This window comes from Pipistrellus kuhlii, unplaced genomic scaffold (assembly GCF_014108245.1).
Source record: "Pipistrellus kuhlii isolate mPipKuh1 unplaced genomic scaffold, mPipKuh1.p scaffold_m20_p_13, whole genome shotgun sequence".
NCBI classification, from domain to species: domain Eukaryota; kingdom Metazoa; phylum Chordata; class Mammalia; order Chiroptera; family Vespertilionidae; genus Pipistrellus; species Pipistrellus kuhlii.
Window position 1 is genome coordinate 10,792,179 of NW_023425438.1, and position 24,244 is coordinate 10,816,422.

General features: G+C 38.0%; 1 protein-coding gene across 6 annotated transcripts in view; it reads right to left on the reverse strand.

The window, feature by feature from the left end:
* Positions 1-24,244, reverse strand: part of LCLAT1 (lysocardiolipin acyltransferase 1) — a 158,042-nt gene that overhangs the window by 2,673 nt on the left and 131,125 nt on the right. The gene's annotated exons all lie outside the window — the stretch shown is intronic.

Below are 24,244 nucleotides of genomic sequence, written 5' to 3' on the forward strand. Positions count from 1 at the left end.
ATGGGTCAATATTTACCAGTCATTTTGGTTTTAGAGAGAAATGATCTTCATTCGTAGAAATAGTAACCTACATCCTAGAACTAAAAAGATAAGCACACAAGTCAGGTTTGAGACAGAAATGAAAAAGCACAGGATCAGCCCTCTTATACCAACAGGATTCACTGCTTTGATGCCTCCTATTAATACACCCTTCTCTCCAAATACACCACAAACTGTCCACCTTTAACCCAATATTGCCATGACAGCTACTGGAAAGAAAAACTCAGAATCAGACTTCATAAAGTGGCCAGAAACCCATGAAAATGTCCATATGATTTTTTTTTTTTTTTAACTTAACAACTTGAAGTCCTAATAAGACCGTGACCCAGTATTACCACCAGCCTTAGCACTTCTGTGATGAATTTTTCTGGGGTTGTTTTCAGCAAAGTCATATGTTAGATGCTGAAGATAAAGAGATAAGTAAAACATGGGCCCTAACTTCACTCATGCGTTCACAACAGAACCAGAGAGATAGGCATGCATAGTGTCCTAAACAGACCAGAGGTGCATCTGTAAGGGGGGAGGGAACAGGCACAGATAGGTGGAGGGAGGGGAGAGGAGGAAGGGGAAGGGGTAGAATGAACCTCTGGCAGAGAGCAGGTTGGAGGCAGGCAGTAAAGGCCCTAATTGTCAAACTTGGGAATTGGAACTCAGTTCTGCAGGGGGGTGAAATAGCTCAAGTGGTGGAGAACCACTTCAGGGTTTTTAATAGGAAGGGATCCATGGTTTCATTTGAGCAAGAATTATGTTGGGGGCAATGAAAGAATGGTTTGGAAAGGACCAAGGGCAAGAACGGTAGGAAGAGTATTTGATGGTCATTGTAAGGCAGGAAAGACTGGAAGTGGAAGGTAGAGGCCAAAGGAAGTGACATGTCCAATAAAGTTATAAAGTAGAACTAATGTCACAGAGTGAAAAGGTGAACGGAGCCCAGGTTTGTTGCTGGTCCAGGGAACCAAGTGGATGGGGAAGAGGGCCTTGAGATTACAAATGTAAGCAGAGAATACGATCTTTAAGGAATCATGAGGATTACCTAATGGAACACTGTAGACAGGGCCCAGAGAGGGTAAGTGTCTTGGCCAAGGCACACAGTGTTGGTGCAGTGTCTGAATGTCCTTTTGTTCTGATCCATGTTATTGTCAGTGATAGATTTTTGATGTGGACTTTGATTAAAGAACTATATGATGCAGGAAAAACTAATCCGTGGTACCATAGTGGGCTGTGGGCATGCACACTGACTGGAAGGGGGCATGAGTTAATTTTCTGGGTGGTAGAAACATTCTATATCTAGATTAGATATTACATCAAATTGTACATTTAAAGTCTATGCATTTCACTCTATTTTTCTTTCAATATTAATAATAATAGAGATGCAGCAACTTTCCCACCATGCTACCCTTCCTACTGAACTTGTTAAGTTGTGCTCATTTTATTTTAGTGCAAGTCTTCTCTCAGTGTTTACTGACCATGCTATTTACTTAAGGGTAAGGACTGGGTTTCAATTTGGAGTCATAACTCTCTTGTAAAGATAATAGACTTTAATAAGGGCTTTGTTATAAAAAGTGAAAATAACTACATAAACAGACTTTGGACAAAATTAAATGTTCACCACTGGAAACTAGAGGAAAAGAAAGAAGACAGAGGGTCAAGAGGCAATAATGGTCAATTCCAAGAAATTAAAAACAAAACAAATAACATTCATGTCCATGGAGGCTCCTAATTCAGGATGTTTATCTATAATCTGCTTGTTTCTGGTGACACTGAATTTTTGATAAAAGAGAACAGCACATTTAATATGTTGAAATATTTGGAATGAAAATTGATTCCTAAACGCAAGGAACACAGAATGTACTAACTCTAAGCTTACTATTTTAATATAAAATAGAATCAGTGTATTGTTTTCTATGACAGCCTGTTACAGCACTTGCTATACTCTTAAATTTAGCAAAGTGACATCAAATGTAGGTTTATAGAACCATTCAAACAGCAAGATCTGTGACTATAAAGATGATTTTAATATTTCTAATCCTCTGATGTTAAAAACAATTTCCACCAGACATTGATATACAAGTGGATAAATCACATGAAATTAAATCAGTCTGTACTTGGGGAGCTATCTTAATCAGAAAGAGATTTAATGAAAAGCCTCAGCTTAGAAGAATACTCTAATTACTACAGGCTAATATTTGTCCACAAAGAAGGATTTGTTTCAGGATTAGTCAGAGATGAGGAGAAGCCAGAGACACCAATTCGATAATGGAATGCCTAATTAAATGATAATGGAATCCTAATGGTAATGTATTGCTTTCCCCTGCACATGATTTATTTACCACAACTGCTTTTCACTTGGTTCATTACAGAAAACTAAATAAAATGCAATTACTAAAAATAAACGGGGGGGAGAATTGGTAAATTAGGCTTTTTTTTTAACATGGGGAAATTCAGATGTAACAAAAAGTCTAACTATTAGAAAACAGTCCTGCTGCAGAAGACAGCAATTTTCTAAGAGAGATCTCAGTAATACGTATTTGTGTGCACAGTTTTTGGTTGTGAGTCGAGTAAACCTATAAAATATTTTTAAATTTTAAGTGCTTTGCAGTGGTACTTAGCTTTCCTTAATTCTCACATATAAATCGAAAACTTTTAGGTCTTTTGTTAAACTATCTTAAAATGCAAAGAATTTAAACTATATGAGAATCCATTATCTTTCTTTTCTGACTTTTGCTTTGAAATAATTTCAGGTTTACAGAAAATGTTGCAAAGTACTAAAAAGACTTCCAGTAAACTCCACGCACTTCCCCAAATGTTAGCATCTTATACAACCACTAGAGGCCCAATGCACAAAATTCGCGACCCCAGGGGTGGCGCGGGAGAGGACAATGCTCAGCCCAGCCTGTGTTGTGCCCTCTTGCAATCTGGGACCTCTCACTCCTAACCGCCCGCCTGCTTGCTCCTTACCACTAGACTCGCCATTCCTTAGCACTACCATGAAGGTGGGAGAGGCTTCCGCCACCGCCACTGCACTCACCAGCCATGAGCCTGGCTTCTGGCTGAGCAGCACTCTCACTGTGGAAGAACACTGTCCACCAGGGGGCAGCTCCTATATTGAGCATCTACCCCCTGGTGGTCAGTGTGCATCATAGCGACCGGTTGTTCTGGTCGTTCCACCATATGGTAGCTGGGCTTTTATATATATAGATAATACACTTAAACAAAATCACATTAACATTGACATCTTGTTGTTAGTTCATCTATATATCAAATTTTATTCAAATTTTGCCAACTGTTCCACTATTGTCCTTTTTTTGGTTCCAGGAACCAATGTTGATAGTTACTTTGTGGAATGTTTCTCAATTTGGTTTGTTTGGTGTTTCCTCATAATTAAAACCAAGTGATGCATTTTGGCATGAAGTGGAGATGTTCCTTTCTCAGTGAATCTTATCAGGATGTTATCTTTTCAATACAAATTGACACAACCTGAAAGGGATAACAGCTGCTTCTTACATACACATCACCATGGTTGTGTTAATAATGTAACATCCAAGGTTATGTTTTATTTTCTCCCTGTCATTGGGACGCTGGATTTGATGAGAATGTCTTCCTTCTCTAAATCCCACCACTCTCTCTGTGAGTTTCTCTTATGGCATTTACCATTTTTTCTAGTTTATACTAAGTGTTTATGTCAAAATCATATCTCTTGGATTAGACTTTATATTCCTCAAGGGAAAGCTGAAGGTCTTTCTCATCTTTGTATTCTCCATGTGGCTCTGAACATAGAAACACCTGTAATAAGAGAAATGACTCCTCTATACTACAAAGACTAAGAAGAAAAAAAAAAGAAATACACGAAATGTAGGTACTCTTTCATGTTATTTTATTCAATTCTCTCAGTAACCCCATGAAGTGGATCTTAAGACCTGGGTTAAGTAATCTATCTGAGGTTGCAAAGCCAATAAGGGGCAGGGGCGGTTTAACCTAGGTCATTCTCATTCTACAGCCCTGATGATTAGATTCAAGAATTTAATAGTGGGAGACAGTTGAAGACTTTCTCATTTTCAGTTTGGTAAACTGAAGATTAAGTACTCTTTCAAAGAGGCTTAGAGTTGGCTGAATAAAAGGACTAAATTTAGAAGCTAGTTTGCCTCTCAGCGTTAGTTAGCTCACTCCATTGCATAAAAGAACTGGAGCAAAGGCTCCCAAATTGTACTCTGGTATTCTCAATAGGCACCATTTTAAAAAGTTAGAATCTGGAAGAATAGAATTGGTCTTTACATTATCTTTTTTTAAAGTCTCTCAAAATGTTAAGTTTGGGAGCAAAAGTCATTTAGACAAACTTAAATATCTTAATTTAATTATTCTGCAAACATAACTGAAATTCTTTCCATTTCTGAAACATATTACAAGCAAGACATCAATTGATCAACTTTTACCCTCAGTGGAAGAAACACACTGTTCTAATTGAGAATGTGTCCAATGGAAAAGGACTAAATTATGGTATGTTTCTGCATATGGTTCTGAAATGAAAAAGTTTTCCATTCTTCTTCTAGGTATGACTATGAAAACCTAATTATATTTGAAAGAATTATGGCCCGCGTGTGAATTTTTAAACAGTTCCTTCACTGATCTGTAATAAAGTGAGAAATGGTATGATCTATCACATTCCTAAGTTGAACTAAGTTATCTTTTATTCCAGTGAATTTACATTGCTTACAGTAAATTTGCTACTTAATAATATGAATAAACTTTCTTTTAGTAAGTATCTAGGCTGACAGAGAAAATGAAAGTTTATAAGTGAGTAGAATGACCATATAAACGAATATTCTCTGGTGGTTCATTTATCTCTGTCTATAGCTTTTTCTTTATGGTGCTGCTACTATCCATCATTCTTATGAAAATTCATCAGTGACTCTTGGGGCAATATTTCCCTGTCTCTCAACAGAAATAGAAATACTCTGTTATCAGTGGTTCAGCTAGAGTCACAGTATGACTTCCAGTCTCTCTGGCTAGACTAGCTTCTAAGTCTCTCTCTGGATGTAATCTCCACCTTTCTTAACCATTGCTATACATACAAAAACATTGTCCACACTGGGAAAGGCAACTTGATAGCAAAAGTAAACTCACTAAGACTCTCTCAGAAACACTAACTTGACATTCAAAATGAAGGCTTAACTTGCATTCTGGTGTATTTTTCAGCCTAGAAAACAGCTCAATCATTCTAAGGCTAATTTGTCTCATATACTGTTGTGATGTAACTTATTTTCACTTACGTGTGTGTGTGTGTGTGTGTGTGTGTGTGTGTGATCCTGCTCTAACTTCCAAGGTCAACGTCGGTTTCAAAATCAAACTAAGCTGTTCCTGCTTTAGGGGTAGAATGGGGTCCCTGAAAATACATCATTGTTGATTCTATTAAGTATTTAGAATTACTTAAAAGTAGTCTCAGAATCAGCTAGACCCCTTTGGAAATAGGAGAATACAAATGAAAATTAACACCTGAGACTTCCAAAAATTGTCATAGATCTCGGGAATTCAACATTGAATCATAGGGAAACAAGAAGCTTTTAATCTCATAGTTTTTCATTGTTTTTTAAAACTTAGGAACTCAGTTAAAAAATTTACTAGAGCATACAGATTTCTGAGGAGTAATGGGTATTATAATGCTTTTGTATGTCCGATAGCACTTAGTTCAATGCTGTCTCTTTACAGGCAACCGATATTTTTTGACTAAATTGATAACGGTCATAATTGCCTTAAAAAAAATGTCTTAGCCTTGTTAACATTCCTTTTCATTAAACATCAATGTGATAGTAGTAAATTATATCTTAAAATGGCAAATTTAAAGGTATGTGGCTTTAAACTCATTATCAATTAGTGAAAATGGTATCAGGTTGGCCAGAATGTTGGGTGCTCTATTTTTTTATTGCATTTGAATTATTAGCCCAGTTGTATTTGAACCTCAGTCATATGCATGAGAAAAAAAAGAGTTGCACTCATCCAAGAAATAGAGTGGAATGTTATTTGCTAAACTCCTATTTTTAAAAGTAACTAGGGAAGGTCTATTTGCAGCCAATAGCCCTGGGCCAACCATTGGTTACAAAGCTTGAGAACAGAGTAATTTCAGAATAATTGTGTTCATTTTTTATAAAAACTTCAAATGATATGCAATTCTTGATCATAAGAATGGCTTGTTCCCCAACCCCCCAAGCCTAATGATGAGCAACATGAATGTCTGCATGCTGCTTTGGTGGAAGTTGAGGGTACATGACTAACAATAATCTCACTGGGCCATTATTAATAGGAAAATATTTTTCTGGTTATATTTGGGCTGAAAAGAACCCAACTATATTCAATTTACCGAGGCCAAGACAAATTTTTGGCATTCATCAAAAGGAATAAACTAAATATTTGTGAGCCACCTCCTAGAACATTTCTAGCTGGAGATGGTGGCGCTGGTGAATAGAAATTTGGGAAGGAAGTAGGAGTTTGGTATAAACATAGGGGAGGTGATAGACTGAAATGAAATTATCCCATCCACCTATGGGAGACACAGGTCAAACCTCAGGAGACAGAAAAGTGGAGATAGAGTCTAAGGAAGAAAAGAATTTTATATATATAAAAGCCTAAGCGACCGTTCCACCAGAATGACTGGTCAACAAGTTGCTATGATGCACACTGACCACCAGGGGGCAGATGCTCAACACAGGAGCTGACCCCTGATGGTCAGTGTGCTCCAACAGCCAACCTCCAATGTCCCTTCCCCCAGGCCAGCCAACCCACAGCCCCTCCCCCAAGGTGGCCAAACTCCCATGTTTCCTCCCCCCGCTGGCCAGCCAACCTCCCAGGGCCCCTCCCCCCCAACAACTGGCTCCCCCACCCCCCTCAATAGGCCTTGATCGCTGGGCAGGCTGAGGGACCCCACCCAGGCACAAATTTGTGCACTGGTCCTTTAGTATAATAAATGAGAGAAGAGCCAAACAGAGACAGACTTTAGGGAATGGCTTTTCCGCGGAGACCAGAAAAGCAAAGGCAGGCAGCACAGGAGAGCTGAAAGGAGAGAGCAGTTAAAAGGAGAATCAGCAAGATGGAAAATACTGGCAAATACACGAAAGAAAATGTCTAAGACGTCCACAGGGTTTGGGCCCACTAGCACATTTTTACCTGAACTTCCTGTAGTGCAATCATTCTGATCACTGGTTTCAGGGCACTGACTAGGAGAGTCTAAGTCTCTATCAGGGAGGCAGTAGCCTCTTGGTTAGATCTTTTGATTAACCTTCCCTTTTGGGAAATCAGTCAGAATTTAAGATTTGGGGAGTAAAAATGTGAATGTGGTATTAAACTGGCACAGATAATGGAGAGGACACCATAGGACAGAAAATATTCTGCTCATCCATTTTCTGACCGCGCACTATCCAGATTCATTCTGATCATTCACTGAAACTGCAATTGAAACTCTTTTTAAAGATGGAGGTTCAGAGCTTCAGGGAGAAAAAAAGGATGTATATTTCACTCTTAGAATTAGAAGTTATGTCACTGATGAGAAAATTGCTTTCAGAATTACTTTTGAAACTCATTTTGCTAGGCTGAAATTGCCTTAAGTATCTAAAGATATTAAATATCTAGGAATAGCAATACACAGAAATCTAGAGAAATAAATATACTAAAATGCGACATGCAAATTGATCTTCCTTTAGAATAAATTTGCATATAGTGTCCTGCAGTGGTACATTTTACAAAGGAAATTAAATCCATGAAATTAACATTTTAATGAAGCAGAAAGACTATTAACACCAAGACAACTTACTGATTGCAGCTTCCAGGTGGCCTAATGAGATGAAAATGAAGTCTATACCTAGCTAGTCTAGGCTAGGGATGTTTGGAAATTGTGATTGAATTTAACTTAGGAAATACTGCTGTGTGCAAACATGTTTAGGCTAGCAAGTAGTCTGCAGACTTGGCACCATAGATACTTAATTTAAAATACTTAAGGGAACACAGGCGCACACACACACACACACACACCCCTAACTTTTTCTAAGAACTGTCCTAAAACTGTGGGAAGTGACTGTATTTTGGAAAACGTTAAAACAGTTTTGTCTAAACGATCTAATTTAATTGTAATAGGGCCATGAAATATAAGAATTAAAAGGGAGCTGAGCAATCTCTTACCACTATGCGAACATTTCAAACACAGGGACACCTTGAGGCAGTCTTTTCTGCACAGGCAGCTCCGATTAATAGAAACCCCCCAACTCCCACTCTTGAGTTTTAGGCCTATCTTCTAAAAATAAACAATATATTAGCTTTTCTGCACAGCAATTCTTCAAATAATTAGAGCAGGGTAAGCAGCTTTGAGTCCTGGTTAGGTACATGCCCAGCTGCAGGCTGGATCCCCAGTAGGAGGTGTGCAAGCAGCAGCTGATAAACAATGTTTCTATATCTCCCTGCCCCTTTCTCTCTGAAATCAATAAAAATATATGGGGGTCAAAATAAAGAAGGGTCAACAAAATAAGGCCTAGGGCCAATTCTACCTGTGTTTGCACATTTTGTGAGAGAATGACGAAAAGTAAAAAGAATATATTTTATGATATCTGAAAGTTATAAAATTCAGATTTTGATGTCTCTCAATAAAGTTTTATTGGAGCACAGACCCACTCACTCATTTGCACTACAATAGCAGAGTTAAGTAGCTGCAAAAGTAACCATATGGCCTCACAGCTTAGAATATCTAGAAAAGTTTGCCAGGCCCTAGCTGGTTTGCTCAGTGGATAGAGCATAGACCTGTGGACTGAAGGGTCCCGGGTTCAATTCCAGTCAAGAGTACATGCCTGGGTTGTGGGTTGCCTCTCATTTTCCCCTGCCGGCCTGGTTGCCCAATGCAGCCTGCTGTTTGGTCATTTGGTTGCCCCTCACTGCCCCCTCCCCACCACCGGCCTGGTCCCCCCATGCAGCCCACTGCTCAATAGTTTGGTCATCCCTCACTATCCCCCCTGCCAGCCTGGTGGCCCCACACAGCCTGCTGCTCAGTCATTTGGTTGTCCCTCACTAACCCCTCCTGCCAGACTGGTTGCCTCAGGCATATGGGGGGGGGGAGAGAGAGAGAGAGAGAGACAGACAGACACCAAATGACTTTATACTATTTATGAAGAACTTACATGCAACACATATCACTTTGTTTGTATGTCTCTGGGACTGCTTTAAAAAAAACAATAGAAACCTTACCAGTTAACTTAAATGCTTTCATTGAAATGTATTGCTTTCTGCATTTGCTAACTTTGAGATATGAAGGTTGTACCACAGACAAATGATAAATGGGTCTGCGCTAAACTAGTCATATTCATGTGAATATGGAAAAGTATTTATTGGTGGGAAGTTAACTGGCCCACATGGGATTAAACCCACAATTTTGGTCTTGTTGGTCTTGAACCAAAAGAAATAATATTCTGAGGTAAAGTTAGTGTTCTGCTTTGGTTGTTTTATCACTTCAGTAATTATCTTTGCTCACAGAACAACTCAGTGTTGAAAAATTGCCCAGAAATATTACAACAGTTCTTGGCATGCAGTAAGAAATATCTGAAAAGTGATAACATACCATATTCAAATTTAGAATCCTAAAATGCAGGCTTGCTTCTGGAAAACTATGCAGACCTATTATTTGAAACCCTCGGTATAAATATCACTTTATATAAATAAATAAAGCTTTCTAACATTATTTTAAAGTATACCTTTTAAGGTCAGTAAAAACTGAAAGTAACTGGGTGCTGATGGAATATAAAGAAATCGGGCCCAGTTGGTGTGGTTCAGTGATTGAGTGTTGACCCATGAACCAGGAGGTCATGGTTCAATTTCCATCAAGGCACATGTCAATCTCCAGTAGGAAGCAGCCAATGATTCTCTCTCATCACTGATGTTTCTATCTCTTTCCCTTTCTTCCTCTTTGAAATCAATAAAAGTATATTTTATTTAAAAAAGAAAGAAAATCTGTAGGCAATTATTTCTGAAAATTAGAATAATCAAGGTGATACTCTTTAGGTTCATGGTTTATGGGGGAAATATATATGTATATAATGCTTATTTTATGCTTGGTTAAAATACTTGAGAATTATATGAGGTACCAAAATAGCATAAACTTTGTAGAGATAGCTTTAAAAATATCCAGTAAAATTTGCTTCATTGTTGTTTTTATTCCTAGAGAAGTATTAATTATGTATTGTTTCATTTCTATTAAAATGGAATTCCTGAAACAAGAGTAGCAATAGAAGGGAGATCACAATTTTATACATTGCGCTGAGAAATAAGACATTCACACATGCTGGTTAATTCATAGAAGTAAAGTGTGTATATACCTATAAATGTACACACAAAAATGATTAAAGGGGTCTTAGGAAATAAGACTAAATGAAACAACAACACAACTTGATACAAATTAAGGAAAGTAAGCAAAAAAAAAAAAAAGGGAATTCATAAAAGATATCTAGTAGGGGTTATCATCTAACAGATCAAGAAGAGTAATGTTAGGGTAGAATCTGGATGGTAAGCGGAGGGTGCGCAGGGTAAACTTCTTTGAACTTTGTTTATGCTTGAATTTTTTCATAATATCGTAAAATGTGGGGTAAAAACTAGGTGAACTGGCAGGACTATTTGAAAAGCATGCACCTGTCATGAATATATTTATGAAACATTTTGGTTTTTTTCCCCCTTAATTTTTATTAGAATAACATATACATATAACTTAAAAAGTCATATGGTATGATAAAGTTCATAATGAAAAACAATAGGCCCTTATCATATTCCCATGTTCTCAACTCCTAAAAATATAAGGGTGAAATCATTAAAACTTTATTCAAAAATAAAACCTATTCCATTTCTTGTATAATATTTTTTTTTTAAATAGGTAGAAGGGAATTAAACCAATTGGAGAGTCATGGAATGATTAAAATTTTAGAATTAGAATATTACATGTTTTGATGAAACACAAAATTGTCTTCTAAAAGGATGTCACAGAAATGTCTTCTGCATGTGACTGGAGTAGGAGTGAAGGAATCACAGGGAAACCCAAGGAGCCTGGTATGGCAGTGGTCTCTTAATGGTGCTGCTGACTGACACCTCAGTCAAGGGAAAGAGAAAGCTCAGCTGATTAAGAAGCCAAATCAATTTAAGAACTAAGACCAGAAAATGTATATCATTGTCCAACCCACTGATTAAGAGCTCAACCTGAGTGAAATACTATGTGAGAGGACTAGGTTATATTGGATTGGATTACACTTCCTTGAAATTTGTTTCAGGCAAAATTTTCTGTTCTCCAACTAGATAGATGCTTGGATCAGTCCCGAGTAAAATATAAGGGCGATATGCCATTTTGCAATAATTAATTTTTTTTTCCATAATGGAATTTGCAGACATACTACGATTTAAGTGGTATGGTCCAATACTTGATTAGCTAGCCAGGGATACTCTTCTTAAAAAGCGATTGTTAAATTCTAATTCATCCTGCCAATAATCATAATGAACACTTTACCAAGCATAGGAAAAATATTTTCTTTAATGTGATTTCCTTTGGAAAGACAAAATATAATCAATCAGATATTTTACTAAAGTTTCAATATAATATTCTCTTGGTAGTGTTGGTATTCTCTTAAGTTTAAGACATTTCATTTTGCCTTAGATAATTTAGACAACTGAAAAAAAGCTCTGTATTTCCTGGCTATACACTTACATGAACTGAAGGAGCTAAAGATAGAAAGGTGGAAGAGGAGATGATGGGCAAGCAGGCAGACTGATATGAAGTTAAATAACACAAAAGTCCAGGAGATACAAAATAGATGGCAGTTCTATTACTGTTTTTATCTACTCCAATTTTGTCACACAAACTAAGCCTCATTTTAGTATAAATGTAAAATATACCTTAGTTTTCAAATAACAAATATGGCTGACCAGGAAAAATTTAAGTGACATGGAACATTACCCTGCAATACTTAATTTTGTTATATAGAATCATAGATCAAATAAGGCAACATTAAAATAACAATGAACATTAGTAGTAAAAGTAATTATCTTTCCTAAAGGAGTGTAGACTTAGGTCATTAATTAGTTTAATCTCACAAAAGTAGCTTTCCAAATGTTGAGAATAATTCTTGAATAATAATTTTTATGTAATAGATCTGTAATCCTTATAAAATTAACCATCAGTAAATGCTTTATCATAAATATTGAATATTCGTTTTGAAGGGATATACAGAATCTATGATCTATTAATATATGCCACAATATAATGGTATATTGGATTTTATTATAAATTAATAGAGTTTCCAACTAAGCTTTTACTCTATAGCTACTCATCACAGGTTAGGGAGTTCAAGAGCTCTTTAATCTGGATTAACTGGGAAGAAGAAGTATTTTACACTTCAGATTTCTTCAAGAATGGCATTTTATTGCTTCAAGTGTATTTTGTTAAAGGAACTGCTGGTAGCTGGTTGGCAAATAATAGTTCCTATTGGATATGCTTATAATAAAAGAATCATCTATTTATTACATTTATAATCAATCAAGTAACTGAATATTTTTAAACGGATGCTATTATAACGTATGAAATGATTTAACAACCCTCCAGCATTCTTATTCACACTGAGCTCTGCTTGGCAAGCCCCTTCTTCATACAAGAAATAATGATAATTTCAATTCTGGTCTATAAACAATATAATTCATTATAAATTGAGAAAGTCACTTTAATAGGGCTTCACTATGCATGAATATAACTATTAATCTAGGAAAAAAATGTTTTCTTATCAATCAAATTGATTTTTGCTATTCCTTTTTGTTAAAGGGTTTTGGTTCATTTCTGTGATGTTCCATCACTTCTTTTCAAGGTGCGTGTTAGAATATGGGAAAGGAACTGGAGAGGGAAGAGTAGCAGACAGTAAAATTCATCCACATTTATTAAGTGCTTGGTAGGTAGTAAGCCCTGTGCTAGCAGCTAGGATCACAAAGATGAATGATAACTCTCATGACCTTAACAGTCTTGCAGAAGAGATAGGCATGTGAATAAACAAATTACTATGCTATTAATGTAAGAATGTACAAGATATAGAAACATTCAAAGGAAGGAAGGAACTATGGTGAAGGGGGTGAGGAAGAAAAATTTCTAAGAAGAGAAAAAACTACGTCCAGTTTTCTAGGTGTATAAGTATTTATCTCCACGCTAAATGGGGTAATTAAGGCAAAGAGAGAAAGATGAAATGGTGTAGTGTTCTATTAATTATTCACGTTTGTGTTCCTTAATTGCCTGTGGGCTTTAGGCTATTAGGAAAGATATATCTATGTTTTATTAATTATTGTAGTTTCAGGGCCTAGTTATAGCAAGTGCTCAATAAAACTTTCATAGAATTGATTATTTCTTCTACCAGTTACCCTAACATTCTGAATATAAAATACTTGTTTGTTCATGTTTGTAGAAGATAACCTAAATTTTAAAATTAATAAAATCCATTATTTATTGAATGCAACAAAAATAGTTCCAAAAAGACTTTCACTTGATGACCTTAAAGAATACAACATAAATATTCTACTTAAATTCAATGCTAAACTCAAAACTCAGAAGCTGATATCTGTCCTTGGGCAGATAATCCTATATAATAAAAGCCTAATATGCTAAGTGTCCAGTAGTCCGTTCAACCAATCAGAGCATAATATGCTAATGATATGCTAAGGCCTCTCAACCACTTGCTATGATGTGCACTGACCACTAGGGGGCAGATGATCCAAATGGTAGGTCAGCTTGCTGCTGGGGTCTGGCAGATCGGAACTGAGTGAGATGGGCCGGGCATGCCCTGAGGCCCTCCTGTGATCCCGCCCCAACTGGCTAACCTCTTGTGTCCCAACCTGGCCCCAATCGTGCAGTGGTGGGGTCCTTCAGCCTGGCTTGCACTCTCTCGAAATCCAGGACACCTTGGGGGATGTCGGAGAGCAGGTTTTGGCCTGATCCTGCAGGCTAGGCTGAATTCATGCACCAGGCCTCTAGTTAGGAATAATTATGGTGGTGTGTTTATGGGACACTAAGTGTGGTCCAGGTATTGAGCTAAGCCCTTACACAGATGATGTAATTTGTTCTCCATGATAATCCTATGAGACAGGTATCATCATTTCACAGATGTGATGGAGATACATTAGCAAGTTGATCACCACTCTAGTTTGGAAAGTAACATTTTTTCTATTATAGGTCTAATACATATATTTAGTTATACAAACTGTTTTTACAACACCCTAAATGTGAAAGTAGCACTCTTCTGCCTGCTGATTGATAAATGCAAAGCAAATTACTTATCAGCTTTCCAATTTTACCTCTAAGTTGAAGGATAAAAAAGAAGGGGAAATTTTACACATTAAACTTGTGCATTTCATTTGTGATATCTAGATAAGAAGTGGATGGCATATTAATTAGTCTTGTCCTGGCATGTACTTCATGGTTTATTAGTTCTATTTTTTCTTATTTTAATATATCTGGCACCCTTGAACCTTGTTTTATAGTGTAAAAATAAATTGACTTGGGCCTTGAGTATCTGAGTTTTCTATGTATATTTAATATATTTCCATGTCACTACCCACTGCTAGATAATTAGTTCCTGAAACTCCTACTGAGTTTCAAATAGTGAAACATAAGATGATTTGTTTGAATGCCAAGTTTCTATTCTGAAGTTAATCTGTAATTTGCCTATTAATTTCCTTCCTCTGTGTATGAGCCATGCCTCATCACTCTCATAATATATGTTAGGTCCACCTTCACATAAGGGTGGGTAATAAATAGGTGTACTGCCTCTTGGTAGGGCAAATCAAATCTCTTATTTTTTCTAATGCATTCTTCACTTCTTTTAATAAATCAAGTGACTTCCTTGCCACCTATAACTTTAACTTAGTAAAAAAAATAACTAAGCAACTATCTTATTTCTTATCTGAAAAGCAATCTCTCAAAAGCCTTAGAGTATTTTAAGGTCAACAATGGAAGTTTAAGGTAAACAGCAGGCAAAAACTATTTTTAATAAGTGATACTTTAAGCCACATATTTTTCAGCCATAAATGTTCTGGAATCATTAGGAGTTTGTTTGGATGAAAGCCCTTCCTATGCAGAAGAATTCGTAACTCTATAAACACAGCAGGTGTTTATCATCTTTAGGTAGTCACCGAGTAGAATGATTATATAAGTGAAATAAAATGCACCAAACATCATCTTTAGGTAGTCACTGAGTAGAATGATTATATAAGTGAAATAAAATGCACCAGAAAGGCAACAAGGAAGGCAGATGCCCTTGAACTCTTCTTGCTCATGAGGAAACATAATTATCACCTGTTTCAAAACAAACAATTTAATAAAAATGAAAATGTCATACAGAAGGCAGAACACTTAGTCTGAGTCACCTCTTGGATGCTGGGTTTTATTATAAGGGACCGTTTTCAAATACTGGATGAGCAGCAAAAAAAGCATCTTGGCCCTTGACTAAATAATTGTCAAAGACAACAAAAAGGAAACAAAGTTGTAAGAGCAACAGCAGACTCAAAGCCAAAGGGCACTATTAAATTACTGGGTAAAAGCCCATCCTTCATAGTTGGATACTTTAATATGCTCTGAATAAAAAACATAAAATAGTTTTCATTTATAGTTATAGCTATGTTTTCTTCCTCACCATGGCACCCCTTGCTTATTCTCCAGGCTTAGGATAAATACATATTCTAGTTATCACCCTTTTCTCAATTCATCCAATTGAACATAGATTAAAACCAGGTATGTTGCAAAGTGCTCTAACACTATGTCCTAAAGAAGCTATTGTAATTATGTTGCATACACTGATTATAAACCCCAGCGTGATAACAACATTTTGTTCTCAATAAAACTAAATGTGGAACAATTATTTCAATGGGAAGACATTACATAATATTTGAGGAGTGTTCTGAAACACTCATTGAGCTATGGCAATAGGAAGTCCCAAGTGAAGCTGAGATTTAATATCTGATGAACTAGCACGCAGGCCAATTTGCTAAAGGATCTAAATGCCAAATAACCAATTTGCAGAATTTACAAAATGTCCTATTTACCGAAAACTTGTTTAACTGTCAAGTTTGTAGTAGTTTACATTGGAAAGTAAAGAGTTTTGTAACAACTTTTGAAGACTTCTGTAGTTTTATGTGACAGGATTTCATTGGGTGTTTTATTAACTTGCAGCAGCTGGACAAAACTAAGTGTGCAGAAGGAGCTAAAGGAAGGGAGAGTTGGAAGCTTTGGAACCCTGAAGCTCTGGCTTCAGATGGCTGCACTGCTGCCTTCATTCATTCTCCCACTTCTTCCTCACCCTCATTATGTGCATGAATAATAGGGCAGTGCAAAGAGGCCTTTGAAGATGACCTTTGGGGCCCAGACACAGGAGCAGAAATTGGTAAAAAGAGGCAGAAGAGGAGGAAGGTGTTTTTCCCCAAGGAGGAGGCCTGAATCCCAGGAGAGAAGACTCTAATTAAAAGCTGAAGGAACTCTATCCTGGAGGGATTTCCACAGGACAGAGGAAGGACAGGGCCACTTAGCCCTTGGGTGGTGGCAGCTTGGGAAGCACATGGAGTCATGCCCGTGTAGAGAAGCAGTGTCTCCTGGTCAGTGCCAGCATAAGAGGACTGGTCAAAGTGGCTTCCCTGCATGAATTCCAGAGCAGACTTACCAGAAGTCAGAACCAGTGGGACAGAAATACTTAGAAAGTGTTGGTAGACACTTGGAGAAATACTGAGGTTCTGCAGCCAGGCTGCAGGTGGCTCCAAGACAGGGCCTTTTGTGTTAGTATGATTTCATTAGCATCTTTACAGTAGGAAGATTAGGAACATTTGGAATGACTACAACAACTTGAAGACTAGCCAGTTATCTCTTAAACATTGTTTTTGGGAAAAATCAAATTGTTCCAATTCTAACAGAGAGATAAACTATTGTTCTAAAAGAAGAGCTGTTTGGGAAAAAATATGTTTACCATTAACAACTGAGTTCTTCAGATAATTAATATTGTTAGAAAAGGGAGAAAATTATATTCAATATTTACTTACTTCTTTTATACCATTTAGTTTCCATTTTCTCTTAACTCTTTTTGAAAAGTTACATTGGATAATAAGAGTATTTTTATAGATATAAAAACCTATATTACAAGAGAATTTTTCAGACTTCAGGACTTCAAAAGATAACTTTATACATCAAAGTCTGTATCTTGAGATCTTAGGATTTTAAATTCAGTACAGCTAGATTCTATTTCAAGTTCCCCTAGTGTTTTCTATTTCTGAGAAATTTTACAATAACAAATAGTTACTAAAAATAATACCTTTGAAATTATAATAACCACATGCAAAAGATGCTGTATTCTCTAGTCTCAACATTATTTTTTTAAAGCATTACCATGTTGAAATAACCACAAATTGCCTAAACATTTTATAAACGAAGAGAACTGAATTTCCAGAAATCTCAGAAAATCGTCAAATCTTCTAATTCTACCTCCTCCAATTTTCCCTAAATTCCCCTCAAGGCAAGAGATGTTTTTAGAGGAAGGGGCTGTCCATCAGGGTCAAGTGATAGTGACAGGGCAAGAAGGGACAAGATAGAGCTGGGCATAAAAAAAAAGGCGGCCACCTGAAGGACTGTTCAGTTAGAAGACGAGGGGTGGAAGACTAACTGCAAAGGGTTGAGAGTTTTAGTCGAGGGATGTCAACTGCCCATTTAGGCCCGATCCCAACGGGCAGTCGGACATCCCTCTCACAATCCAGAACTGCTGGCTCCCAACTGCTCGCCTGCCAGCCTGACTACCCCCTAACCACTCCCATGCCAGACTGATTGATGTCTAACTAATCCCCTACCAGTCTGTTTGCCCCCAACTTCCCTCCTCTGCCGGCCTAGTCACCCCTAACTGCCCTCCTCTGCAGGGTTCATCACCTCCAACTGCCCTCCCTTGCAGGCCTGGTGCCTCCCAACTGCCCCTCCCCTGCTGGCCATCTTGTGGTGGCCATCTGTGTCCACATGGGGGCAGGATCTTTGACCACCTGGGGCAGCTATCTTGATCTTGTGTGTTGGAGTAATGGTCAATCTTCATATTATTCTTTTATTTAATAGGATAGAGGCTTGGTGCACGGGTGGGGGCCAGCTGATTTGCCCTGAAGGGTGTCCCAGATCAGGGTGGGGGTTCCCTTGAGACATGGGGCGGCCTGAGAAAGGGACCTGTGGTGTTTTGCAGGCCAACCACACCCCCTGGCAACCCAAGCGGAGGCCTTGGTATCTGGAATTTATTTGCCTTCTACAGTTGAAACTTTGTAGCCTGGAGTGGAGTCAAGCCTTCTGCTTGTTCCGTGGCTGCCGCCATTTCTGTTTGGATTTGTTTACCTTCTATAATTGAAACTTTGTAGCCTTGAGTGGAGGCCTAGGCTGGCTAGGGCAGGCGGAAAGCTTGGCTTCTTCCATTACTGGGAAACCCAAGCCTCCCTCCTGCTCTCTGTGGCTGTAACCATCTTGGTTGGGTTTCTTTGCATACTCACTCTGTTTGGCTGGTGGGTGTAGCAGAGTGATGGTTAATTTGCATAGTACTCTTTTATTAGGTAGGATAGCAATCTTCAATTTGTGGAAGTGTTATGTACCCTTGGACAGTAGGAATCAAAGCTTCATAAAACTAATTATCAGGTATGCTCCATCATACTTTGCTAAGTCGAGCATTGCCATTTCCTATAATTGCTGCCTCTTTGTTGTTTTCATCATGGGTTTTCCTCTCCCAGCCAAACCTTTTAAGACCAACAGCATAAGATACTCACATTGGTACCCAAAGTTCCTTCAGCACAGCACAAAGAGTCACTGATTAAAAAACTAAAAAGGAATTTAAAAAAGAAATCTAATTTTGGGGTATGTGGTGCATTACTGGCATTAGCATCTTTACAATTAGAAAAATCCACATAAGTGCTACATAATTAAAAAGTTGGCCAGTAAAGAGACTGTGTTTGGTGTGAGCTCTTCATAGTTAGGAAAATATAAATAAGGCAGATACTAAAAAACTCGAGCCACCAAGTTATAGTAATCATCTATAGACACAATATAGTTCCCTGCTATTATGAAAGTTAAATATATACACAAAATAATATTCTCAAGTTGATACCTGTGGGTTATTAACCTGATAAAGAATTCTGAGATACTTTACCTTCCTATAGAGGTCTATGGCTCTCATACAGTTTGGTTGCAGTGGATTTGCTTCATTCATTGATTTATTCATTCACTGTTTATTGAAAAAAATAGCAGCACTGCCCTAGGCAGAGAACAGAAACAGAAACACAGACACTGGAAAACCCATTCTTGCCCCAAAGGGAATTATAATCTAGGAAGGAAGATAAAATATTTTTGCAAACTATATGATTTATCTTAAGAGTGGTTCAATCGCTATAGAAGACTGGAGGGGGATCGAAAGCACTTCCAGCTGACAATGTACCCAAGCTGGGCATAAAAAAACAGGCAGACTAGAACCAAACCAGAAGGACTGGGAGTGTTGCGGATGATAACAGGGAGTGAGGCCAATGAAGGCAATGTGAGCCACCACTCTGCATGGAGATTAAAGCTGTGGTGGTAAGTTAGGCAGGGCTGGAGGTCAGAGAGCTCAGCAATGCTTTTACTTGTTTTCATCAGCTTCCTTTTCTCATTTTCACAGTGACTCTTACAAACTTTCACTGACCAACCTGCCCTCTCCCCACCCTCTATCATCATCAGAATATGTAACCTCTGATCTGACAGAGAGAACAATCTTTCAATCAAGTAATCTCTCATTCCTCATTACCTACTCCTCCAAATCAAGTATCATGTCCAGCCTTGCCTTAGAAAATGAGGAATTCCCTTAACTTTGTTTATATCCCCTCCTAATTTTTCAAAAAATCTGCTCCATCATGAACTCATTTCACTTCCAGTTTTTCCCTCTATTGAATTTGCTCAACTTTTAAAAATACGCACCTCCCCTAAATCATCCCTGAAGTGGCTTCCTTGCACTCACTACTCCAATACTCTCCAGCCCTTTATCAGCAAACTCCCTGTAAGAATCATCTATACTTTCTAGCTTTACTTATTCACATTCATGTTCCCGCCACTCAAATCTGGCTCTGACATGCCCATTCCTGTGACCCTATTTTCTGTAAGGTCAACAAATACATCCAGGTTGCTGCACTTGGTGACTCTTCTATTTCAGATGCAGTGCTGATGTTTTCAAGAATAAACCCATAAAGTCCATGAGTATCTAACCTTGCAAACAGGCCAATATTGCTGAAAGATTAATTCATGTCAAACCAAAATTTGCAAATATAAAATTATGAACATTTGCAGCCATATACAGAAAAGGCAAGATATTTTTAAAAAGTCTCAAAACCATTTGTAAAAACAGAATTAAGATATTTCCCCAAGGACTCTCTTCTAAGAAAAAGCTTCATAATTATGATGAATCATACTTTTTCCTACTATACGCCATTATACAGTCTGTAAATACCTCACTTGTGGATTGAGATATAAAAAAACATGAGATGCAATTACTTTTACTGAGTCTTCCTCTGATCTGAACATAATTAATGCAGAAATCTCAAAAGAAGACTATTTTGTGATGACTATGATGGTGATAAAGCCAACAGATCTTATTTTTATCTGAGAACAAAGTAGTAAACTGCTTAGGAAGATAATCAACTTCCTTGGTATACTAAGCAAGGAATAATTTACTCACCAGTTCCAGAGTACTTACAGAGTCATAAATGATATCTTTACAACTCTCACCACTTCTGATTTCTTTTTCTTCTTACTTTGTTAGATTTTCTATCTATAGGTCTTACCACTTGAAAAGATGGACTCTGGACTCCACTCAGGCCTGTCTCCACTGTTGGATCTGCAACACATTCCTAAAGATCTAATTCAAAGTACAGTTCCCTACACTCTATCCCTTACTCTGCTGCCCACTACAAATTTTCTCTACTATGAGCTAGTATATTGTTTCTGTGGTACTTACTGTGGACATAGGAATGGGATCATCATAAATTTAATTCTGATGCTGCCACCAGCATGCCTTGATTGTACAGTATTAACATTCAGACTATACGCACTTATAAAGAAGACATTTTACTTAGAATGTAAGCATAATTTTAATGATAATATGTTGGGGACAAATTTTGTTTCTCTCTGCCTAAATTCTGTTTAAGTCTAAAAAGAATTCAACGTTTCCTATAAAGTCTTCCCTAAATTCAATTCTCACCAATGTCCATCCCTGGGGTGGCTCAACTTACAATTTTTTTTTTTTTTTTTTTTTACTTTATGATGGGCAAAAGTGATATGCATAATAAATAAGTTATTCAACACTTTATTATATAAAACTAGTGGCCTGGTACATGAAATTCGTGCATGGGGGGTTTCCTCAGCCTGGCCTGAACCCTCTCTAATCTGAAGGATGTCCTATTGCAGTTTTACAGGGATCAGACCTAAACTAGCAGTCGGACATCCCTCTCACAATCTGGGACTGCTGGCTCCAGTTGCTCACCTGCCTGCTGCCCGATTGCCCCTAACCACTCTGCTGGCCTACCCCCTCCCAACACCCCCCGTGACAGCCAGATCACCTCCAATTGTCCCTGTGCCAGTCTGCTCACCCCCAACTGCGCCCCTGCTAGCCTGCTCACTCCAACTGATCCCCACTGATGTCCTGCTCACCCCCAACTGGCCCCCCTGCTGGTCTGCTTACCCCCAATGGCCCCTGCCATCCCATCCTGGCCTTATTATCCCCGTGTCTCCCCCACTCCCCCAGCGACCCAAGGTCCCAGACTTTCCTATTTTTATTTTTTCAGCACCTCCTTGAGCGAGGGCCAGAACTGGCTAGAAGCAAGTATCTAGGATTTATATTTCTTCTATAATTGAAACTTGTAGCTTTGAGCAGGGGCCAGGGCCGGCCAGGGCAGGAAGCTTGACTTCCTCCATCACTGGGAGCAACCCAAGCCTCCTGCTTGCTCCAGGTCCGTGGCCAGCCACCAGCTTGGTTGGGTTAATTTGCATATTTGCTCCTGATTGGTTGGTGGGTGTTGCTTGTGGGTGTAGTGGAGTGATTATTAATTTGCATGTTTCTCTTTTATTAGTGTAGATAGGCTTTGTGTTAGATGATTTTGCCCAACTATCAGCTAATCTAAGCATATTGAACATGTTTATGGTAGGCTAGGATAAACTATGATGTTCAGGAAGTTAGGGGCATTAAATGCATTTTCAATTTACAGTATTTTCAACTTACAATGGGTTTACCAGGACATAAACTTATTAACAGTCAAGGAGCCTCTGTATTAAAAAAAAGCCTTCGTTATGACTGTTTAGTTACATAGGAGGTGGTTACAGACTACTTGAATTACCGAAGAAACTAATATTGGAATCAACATATTAGTGATGTTTTTACTGATCAGAAAAGTTATTAATAATTAGTCTAACAAAAACTAACTGGTAAACTATTTGAAAAATTTGTTTCGGTTTATTATTAACCAATTGCGGTTGTTAAAATTCTGTTCTACCCTGTTTCCCCGAAAATAAGATAGTGTCTTATATTAATTTTTGCTCCCAAAGATGTGCTAGGTCTTATTTTCAGGGGATGTCTTATTTTTCCATGAAGAATATGGTACACATCTATTGTTAAATGAAAATAAAGGAAATCTATTACCTGTATACGGTACAGTAGTAAGGTAGTTGTCAACACCAACCAGACAAACTGAATCCTACAGTATCAAGAATTTACTCATTTATTCAATGACAATCATGTCATCCTCTTCTGGAACATCATCATAACAATCCAATTCCTGAATTTCCTGGTGAATTTCTTGTGACTCCATTTCTTTCAGAATCTGTGGACCAAATCTCTCATGTTTAGCAATAGCACTGACTTTAAATGAGTACTTCTTGTCAAGGTAGCCTGCTCATAGTGCATTTGCAATGCAACTGTCATTTTCTCCCATGAATTCTTTACCCAAGTCACAACTTCTTGCAGTTTAGGTTTCACAAAGTTTCCACACTAATTTCTCTCCATTCTATTTTCAACGTAGTCATTAATTTTCATACGCAAATTGTCTTTGAATGGCTTGTTTATTGCAATATCAAGAGTCTGGAGATAGGCCGTCACTCCTGCGGGAATCATTATCTCATCTATTTTTCTTTCGTGAGGAAATGTCTTCATGTCTTTAGCAGGGTGAGTGCTGGCTGCATCCCAGACCAGCAGTCCTCTTTGGCTCCCTTGCATAACAAACAGCAGCATTAAATCAACCCACTTCTTTATAACTGTTTGTGTGGCCCAGGCTTTTTCAGTTTCAAGAATAAAAACGCCCAAAACACGTTCAATCTTTTCCTTCTTGCCCTTAGAAATGATTAAAGGTGGGATTTTAGTGCCATCCAGACAAATTGCCAAAATACAGGAAACATGTGCACTTTCGTAAGCAGTGGAGGGAATGTACACTAAGGAGGCACCCCGCTGTTCAATTGTTGTTTGAGATGATTGGCCCATAAACACTGCAGTTTCGGATGAAACTATTCGCAATCATGTTGGAAAGATTGTATTTAGAGAAGTCAGCATCATCAATAAAGGACTTGAATGCAAGTGCTCGCTTAATATCTTGATTATCTTCCAACCTAAACATTGTACCGGTAGATCTTCTTAAAGACAATTCACTTCGCTGAAGGAAATTATCCAGCCAGTGTTGTGATGCTTTGAAGTCTTCGGGGGCTATGTCAAACTGTGGTGCCATTGCAAGGGCAAATTCCTGAATCTGAGCCCTATTCACAACCAAAGCCTTTGCTCTCCTGTCAACAACCCATTCACAGATCAGGACTTCCAGCTCAGAAAATAATGGTTGCAGACCTGATCCACACTTGCGCTTTTTAGCATTTCCCTTGTCCACTTGTTCAATGAAGTTACCATACTCTGCTCGCCATTTTCGGACCAATCGGATACTAAACATCTTCTCTTTACAGAAAACAGTAAGATTTTGGCCCCAAGAGTCTTCCACGATTCCCTTCTTGTACTCCACAGAATAGCTTTTTCTTTTTGCGCTCATTTCTAGGGGTAAAAAAAGGAATTGGGGTATCAAGGTGGGGGGAGAGGGATCACTTAAAATGACACGGGGGATCAGAGGGGGGAATCAAAATGGCACAGGAGAATCAGGGGGGGGATTACCATTTTAGTAACCCCTT